The sequence below is a fragment of the Brassica napus genome, chromosome C8 (assembly GCF_020379485.1).
Source record: "Brassica napus cultivar Da-Ae chromosome C8, Da-Ae, whole genome shotgun sequence".
NCBI lineage: Eukaryota > Viridiplantae > Streptophyta > Magnoliopsida > Brassicales > Brassicaceae > Brassica > Brassica napus.
The window spans coordinates 9194406-9202526 of record NC_063451.1 but is presented as its reverse complement, the minus strand read 5'-3'; the positions used below and the strand labels follow the sequence as shown (position 1 = coordinate 9202526).

Sequence of the window (8121 nt, the reverse complement as noted above, 5' to 3'; positions counted from 1 at the left end):
CTACCCACTCCCACACATCGATTGCTTGGTCAAAACGACAGCAAGGAACAAACTCTTGTCCTTAATGGACGCGTTCTCTGGGTACAATCTGATCATGATGAACCCCGACGACCAGGAAAAAACTACATTCATAACCGACCGCGGTAATTACTGCTATAGAGTGATATCGTTCGGTCTTAAAAATGCTGGCGCAACTTATCAACGATTAGTAAACCGTATGTTCTCCGAACAACTAGGAAAAATGATTGAGGTCTACATCGATGATATGCTCGAAAATCCCTCGAAGAGCGAGATCATATCATTCACCTCCAGGAATGCTTCGAAAGGCTAAACCTACGCAATATTAAACTCAACCCCGCAAAGTGTAGGTTTGCAGTGGCATCGGGAGAATTTCTGGGGTATCTCATCACCTTCCGCGGAATAAAGGCCAATCCCAAACAGATCATCGCACTGATCGAAATGGTGTCACCGAGAACGAAGCGAGAGGTGCAGAGATTAACCGGAAGGATCGCAGCACACAACCGCTTTATTTCGCGGTCGACGGATAAGTGTTTACCTTTCTATGACACCTAGAAGGGGAACAAGAGGTTCGAGTGGACCGAAGAATGCGAAAAAGCTTTCCAACAGCTGAAACATTACTTGGCCACTCTCCCGGTGCTCGTAAAACCCGTAGAAGGGGAACCACTGTTCCTGTACATTGTATCAGTCACGGCTGTGAGTGGCTTCCTCATCCGAGAGGAACGCAGCGAGCAAAATCCCATATTTTACGTAAGTAAAACTTTGCTCGATGCAGAGACACGATATCCGATGATGGAAAAAGTCACGCTCGCGGTCGTAATGTCAGCACGAAAGCCGAGGCCGTATTTCCAGTCCTATACAATCGTAGTGCTCACATCGTTCCCACTTCGAACAATCATGCATAGTGATACCACTCAAATTACCCTAAGGAGTGAATTACTCTCCCAAATAAGAGGTTCAGTTGCAGTACTTAGGGATCAAATCCACAAGGAGCTAGGGAACCTATTAAATCTAGTCAAATTATTAATTCTAAATGTTTGTTGTTTTATGGTTTAAAAGTAAATAGCAATCCTAATTGAGCAAGTCTATTGCTCGACTAACAAGATGATTGGGGGTGTAACTTATTGGAAGATATTAGATGCAGGGTTTCTATTCAGGTGTTGGAGATTATAATCCTATAGATGCCTAACAGTTGCATGCATAATATATTAGAGCTCAACTCCTTAATCACAGTGATCAGCGATGACAATGTTTCACTGGTTAACTAACTAGATCTTGGATCTCAACTGTCGTCTTTTGATCACAAGAAAGTGTCGATCGATGATCCTATAGGGATATCGATCGATACACCTTTTGCAATATCGATCGATTGTCAGAAGACAATATCGATCGACGCTTCTAGCTAAGCCCTAGGCGCAGGTTGATAATGCTCACTAGTCTCCTAGATCAGCGGTTAGCATCTCTCTAGCAGTCCTAGCATGACATATTAGATTCAGGACATGATGGTAAAGGATGCTTGACTCATGCTAATTCCTAGGTTCATGTTCTAGTTAGCAAGGCTAAAACAAGCATTAATGAACAATCAATCAATGAATATCACAACTTAGCAAATCTATAGTTGGGGCTAATCCCTCTAACCTATTTGAACCCTGAATCTAACAAGTGAACTACTCAGACATAGCTATGCAATTCATGACACAAAGTATAGATATAAACTGCATAGAATAGAATAGATGAATCAATGGAGTTCAAATCATAAATCTCTCTATGATTGTCTCTCTTAAAACTCTCTGCTGAAAATAAGAATACAATGGTGGCCAAAAGCTCTCTTGCCTCCTAACACTTAGGCAAGTATATAACTATTAGGTTAAAAACTCATCAGGGGTAATCTTGTAATTTGGTGAAGCCTTGGGTTTAAATTCGGCTGGAACCAAGTCGCGTATCTCGCGTCTCGACATCGATCGATGGTATAGGATGTACATCGATCGATCATAATCTTCAATCGTCGAGGCTTCTCTTCTGTATCGATCGACGGCACTGGATGTGCATCGAACGATTGCTTCTTCTTCGTATCGACCTCTAATGGTCAGCTCGGATGAAATCTCTTTTAAGCTCCTAAATGCTCCATAATCATCACTTTACTCCAAGATACTCTTGAACCCGAAAACATACCTAATAGGATAGAATATATAATATATAGATAGTAAAACACTTATATACCATGGTATATATCAACTCCCCCAGACTTACCCTTTTGCTTGTCCTCAAGCAAAACAATCGGGCAGTCTCTCTGAAAGAGGTTTGAAAACAGCAGGGACTTATAAATTTAAAACACAGAAATCATCATCTCTACAATTTCGCACGCCACATCTACAAAGTTCTAATCACAAAAGCACATTATGCATTATCCTAACTTAGCAACCAAATTCAACTAGTCTACAACTCAGCAAATCCTGTCTGAAGCAAATCCTGTCTGACATTCCCCTCTACTAACCTCATTTCTTAGCATATATATAAAAGTGAATGCTTTACCTTGGGAGTATCGACCACAAGAGGCAAGGATTTTCAGACAAGTATCTGGAACTGCAGGTAAAAGTTAGTTTCTAAATTCTCTCTCTCTAATTTCTCTCTTGAGTCAAAGTCTGCTTATATTGCAAGATCAGTGACCAAGATTGGACAGGCTTCCATGTATCAAGACTTAATGGTGGTTGCCACCAAGCCCTGTTCACTTCTTTTTGAACTATATCCAAGAATTCTTTGTGAAGCGAGCCTTGAAGATTGCCGCCTCCAAGTCCCGTTCGAATTCTTTTATTGGAATCTTTATGAATCAAGCCATAATGGTTTTAGCCACCAAGTCTTGTTTAGATTCCTCCTAATTAAATCCTAAGTCCTAATTAAGTAATAAATTTCAGATTTTTTTTTTTTTTTTTTTAACTAACTAACTACTCTAGGGTCAAAATAGAGAGAGGAAATGTGATAAATGAATCTACACAAGGCGTTACCTTCCAGACTTGTCTGAAGAATCCGATCCCATGTATACAGAACCCCAAGACAAGCGATTATGTCAGGTTTAGTATTAGAGGTCAGCATTGGTTCCTTCAAACAATCAAGGCAAATGTGTATAGTTGACAGGTTGATCTACTTTAGCATCTTTAGTACTATCTGCAATCAGTTAATCAAGAATGGTGCTAAAGAGTGGTTAGACATTCAAGTATAAATCAATAATAAGATCATACTCCCTTTCACATAGCTAAGCATAATTTATTACAAATCTTTTTATAAAAATCTGAATAAACTATATATCAGTAACCCTCCTCCCAGACTTAAATTACATTATCCCAGTGTAACACAGTCGGAGTTATGGTGGAAACTAAATCATAAGTACTCAATGTAACAAGTTAGGAAGATAAACCTGACCGGAGTGGGAATTGATCGATGTGCATCGGTATGCATCAGTCGTCGTATGTAATTGTAGGTCGATCGATGTCGACGTCTCGTCCACGGTTGATATTGTGATCATCCTACTTGGGTCTTGCAATAAATCTGATAGAATAAAAACGAAAGTAAATACTAGTAACTAAGAAAACCAATTAAAATTACCTAATAGTGGATTGCCTCCCACTCAGCGCTTTGTTATAGTCATTTAGCTTGACTGTGGAGGTGTGTGGCTAGTTGGTGGAAAGACAGCTACTTGTTGGGAAACAAGCATCCACCTTATCTCTGCACATTCTGGACCAAGCTGGAATGAAACTTCTTGTGGCCTCATCATTTCTGGTCCATCCCTCATCCATCTTATGTATTGCGTTTGAGATGTTTTGTAGCCTTTGTTGGGTGTTTTCAATGCTGAACTGATGCCATCCTATCTTGTCGTAGGCGTATGCTGATAGCTCGTTCAGTTCCTCATGCATTGACTGCATTTTGTTTTGTATCAGCTGCTCGGCGTCTGGTGTAGAGGTGGTATCGATCGATGCGACCAAGTGTTTATCGGTCGATGCTGGCGCCTTATTGTCGATCGATTTGGAGCGTTCCCTTTTTCATTTTCAAAGGCGGCGGCTTTAATATCGATCGATGTACCTGGTGTGGTATCGATCGATGCATAAGATCGTTTTGCTGGATGAGGGTGGGTATCAACCGATGCTGAGTAGACTCTGTCGATCGATGGTGGAGACGTGTTGTTGAAGGAATGGCCTAAATATCTTTCATCCTGCATAGCAATCTCTATAGCTCTTTCCTTCCAGTAATCCTCATCATACTCCTCAGTAGGATCCTCATTGGATGAAGGAATTACAGTTTCTACTGCAAAACTTTTATGGAATCCACTGTCTGCCCAACTGCCTATTGAATAGTCATCACATCCTCTTTTGTTGGGTTGTTGAAAGGCAAAGTCTGTATAACACTGATCTGGTAATGTGAAGTGGTCTACCGGTTGATTCCCGTCGAGCGACGTGGGATAGTGTTCATCGGTCGTCGGTGACTCATTGGAATCGATCGATGATGCAGTGAGAGTGTCGATCGATTCGGAGTACTCTGTTTCGTACTCTGCTCCACAATGGCATACTGCAATGTAGCCAAGATCATATCCAAGCTCCATGAGGTTGACCTGTTGTCTCACAACTCGAACTAGGTCATAGTGGACATCTGGATTTATCAGTGTCAGACACAATCTGTTGGTGTTCATGTCACATACAGCTCCTACTGTAGCCGGGAAAGCCCTTCCAAGCAGAAGTGAAGAGTTCCAGTTAAGCTTGATGTCCAGGACATGAAAATCTACTGGGACAAGGGCATTACCAATCTGTACCTCAAGGTCTCTTATGATGCCTCCTGAGGTTCTTTCTGAAAGGTCCACGAAGGTGAAAAATTCTGACGAAGGCTCTATTTTTAGACCCAGCTGGTCTGCCATAACCTTAGGTAGTATGCTGACTGATGCCCCTGTGTCACAAAGTGCATGGGGAAATTCAATACCCTTCACCACACATGGTATTGCGAACTTCCCAGGATCACTCTTCTTCTTCAATGTGATCCTTAGTTTCATCCTTTCCCTACATGATGAAACATTCTCCTAATGGCCTCCTCAGTCTCCTTAGTCTCTCTGAAGAACATCCACAACCGGTGTGTGTAATAAACTTCATCAAAAGGTTTCTCCACTGGGATTCTGAGGACTCTCTTAGTGAAACCATCCATCTCCTTCTCATTAGCTTCCCTCTTAAGGTTCTTAGGAATCTTCTCCTTTCTTTTCCTTAACCTTCTCCCTTCAGTTGCCTCATCAACTTTCATAGGCTCTGGTGTAGTGTCTGAAGGGTTGGTTGTAGGTTCTGGTGGGTTTGCTAAAGGTTTACGGGGTGGTCTGAGTGCGTTGATTCAGGCACTATCAATAGATGGTAATCGCACTCGGTAGGTGAGAGGTGTCCGTCGATCTCTCTGTCGGTCGACTGGTGGCTCATGCCGTCGATCGATTTTGACGTAGAAAGGGGTGGGTGGGTGATTATGTTTTTCTGCGAATTTCTCATGATTCATGATCCGAACTGCACTACACTCAATAGTCGATTTAGCAGATGACGTCGATCGATGGTTAGAGTAATCCATCGATCGATCTTTGTCATGGTCTGTCGAGCGATTTGCATCCATTGACATCGGTCGACACCATGGAGCTTTAAACTTTGAAGTCTGCTTCTCCAAGCTTCTCATGCTTCACACTTGCCAGAAATCATCATCTATGATGGCATTTACGTGGTGTTTTGCTTTCTCAACTCCTGCCTCTCTAGCCAAGGCTTCTTGCCTCTTTACAGTGTCTCCACTCTGAACCACTTGCATTTCAAGCTTCCTCACCTGAGTCCCTAAGGTCTCAATTCTTGTATTCTGACTGTTGTAGGTGGAATCTATCTTCCCATTGAAGTCCCCAGTGAGTTGTTGCTGTCCTTCCAGAACTCTGTCAAGCATTGCTTCAATCTTGCTTTCCTGTGTCTGTGGTGGTGGATTCTGGTAAAATGAGTTTCCATAGCCTATGTTGTTGTTGCTGAAAGGTTTCTGGAACTGTGAACTATGGTTACTCCTCTGAACTATGGTTACTCCTCTGACCATTGCCATAGAAGTTCCTGTTTCCACCCTGGTTTCCAGACCTCTGAAATCCAGTACCTCCAATGTAGTTTACATCTTCTTCTCCTTCCATGTCTACAACTACTTCTCCTTCAGCGGAGCAGACCTGCTTCCTAAGAAGCTCATGAAACACATCTAATTTTTCTCTAACTTCATCCATCTGCTCTTCCCCTAGGGATGCAACAGACTTCTTCCTCTCAAAGTCAGTGTTCTTGGTGCTGCTGCTGTTTGATAGATTTTCTATCAATCTAAAAGCTTCCACCGGATCCCTGGTGTTGAAGTTTCCCTCGCTAGCTGTATCAAGAGCCATCTGATACCTCAAGGCGATACCTCTGAAGAAAGTGCTCAGCAGTTGCACTTCGTTGAATCCGTGGTGTGGACAGTCTCGCTGGAAGAACTTGAATCTGATCCACGCATCTTTGAAAGACTCTCCAGTCTCCTGCGCGAATGTAGCAATTTTGCTCCTCAAGTCTTCAGTGCGTGCCTCATCGAAGAAGTTTCGCAAGAAAGCATTCTTGATGTCGTCCCAGGATGTTAGAGATCCTGTGGGTAGCTGCTTAAGCCAGTGCATCATTTCTCCAGTCAGAGAATACTTGAAGAGCTTGCACAATAGGTAGTCCTCGGGGACTCCATCCATACGAATAGCAGCGATAAGATCCTCGAACCTCTCTAGATGGTCCATAGGATGCTCGTGCGGTAACCCAGAGTAGGGTATCTGCGACACGAGTGTGTAATACTGAGGCTTCAGTTCGAAATTATGCTTCTGAATCTCTAGAAGTCGAATAGTTGATCTGTTGGCGTAGTACTCATCTAGATGATTGTAGTCAGCCAGTGCCCTTGGTTGAGCAGCGTCTTCTACAGGTTGAGCAGCTCCTGTAGCATCAGTATCATGGATTACATTCCCCTGAGCGTCTATTTTCTAACTTGTTGCATTACGCAGATGACCATCCTGGTCATACAGGTTTTCATTCTCGTCCGGTCTGAGAATAACAATCGCAACCATGTTTCGCGACTGATGATCGATCGATGTACACGGTGTAGTATCGAACGATGTCGAACGATGTAGATCGGTCGATGATGAAGGTCGGGTGTCGGTCAACGGTTGGGAGTGAGAATCGGTCGACGTGAAAGATGCTGCATCGAGCAATGTGGATTGTTGGTCTTTGCAGATCGTTTGTTCCAACTGAGCAGGATCTACTGAGATAGCAGGTGTTTGTCCTTGTTGCTTCTGGTACTGCTGGGCATGCACCTGAAATGACAAGAAAATATTTTGTGTCAGATTGCGGGTAGAGAAAAGAATAAGAATTAATAACACTAAATCTAATGGCGATCAAAGCTCCCCCGGCAACGGCGCCAAATTTGATACCACTCAAATTACCCTAAGGAGTGAATTACCCTCTCAAATAAGAGGTTCAGTTGCAGTACTTAGGGATCGAATCCACAAGGAGCTAGGGAACCTATTAAATCTAGTCAAATTATTAATTCTAAGTGTTTGTTGTTTTATGGTTTAAAAGTAAATATCAATCCTAATTGAGCAAGTCTATTGCTCGACTAACAAGATGGTTGGGGGTGTAACTTATTGGAAGATATTAGATGCATAGTTTTTATTCAGGTGTTGGAGATTATAATCCTATAGATGCCTAACAGTTGTATGCATGATATATTAGAGCTCAACTCCTTAATCACAGTGATCAGCGATGGCAATGTTTCACTGGTTAACTAACTAGATCTTGGATCTCAGCTGTCGTCTTTTGATCACAAGAAAGTGTCGATCGATGATCCTATAGGGATATCGATCGATACACCTTTCGCAATATCGATCGATTGTAAGAAGACAATATCGATCGATGCTTCTAGCTAAGCCCTAGACGCAGGTTGATAATGCTCACTAGTCTCCTAGATCAGCGGTTAGCATCTCTCTAGCAGTCCTAGCATGACATATTAGATTCAGGACAAGATGGTCAAGGATGCTTGACTCATGCTAATTCCTAGGTTCATGTTCTAGTTAGC

At 42.5% G+C, this 8121-nt stretch overlaps 1 non-coding gene across 1 annotated transcript; it reads left to right on the top strand.

Moving 5' to 3' along the window:
- Positions 1–6476: 6476 nt before the first annotated feature.
- Positions 6477–6584, top strand: LOC125592179. The gene has a single exon (XR_007328026.1). It is a non-coding gene; the product is annotated as a small nucleolar RNA R71 (small nucleolar RNA).
- Positions 6585–8121: the final 1537 nt, after the last annotated feature.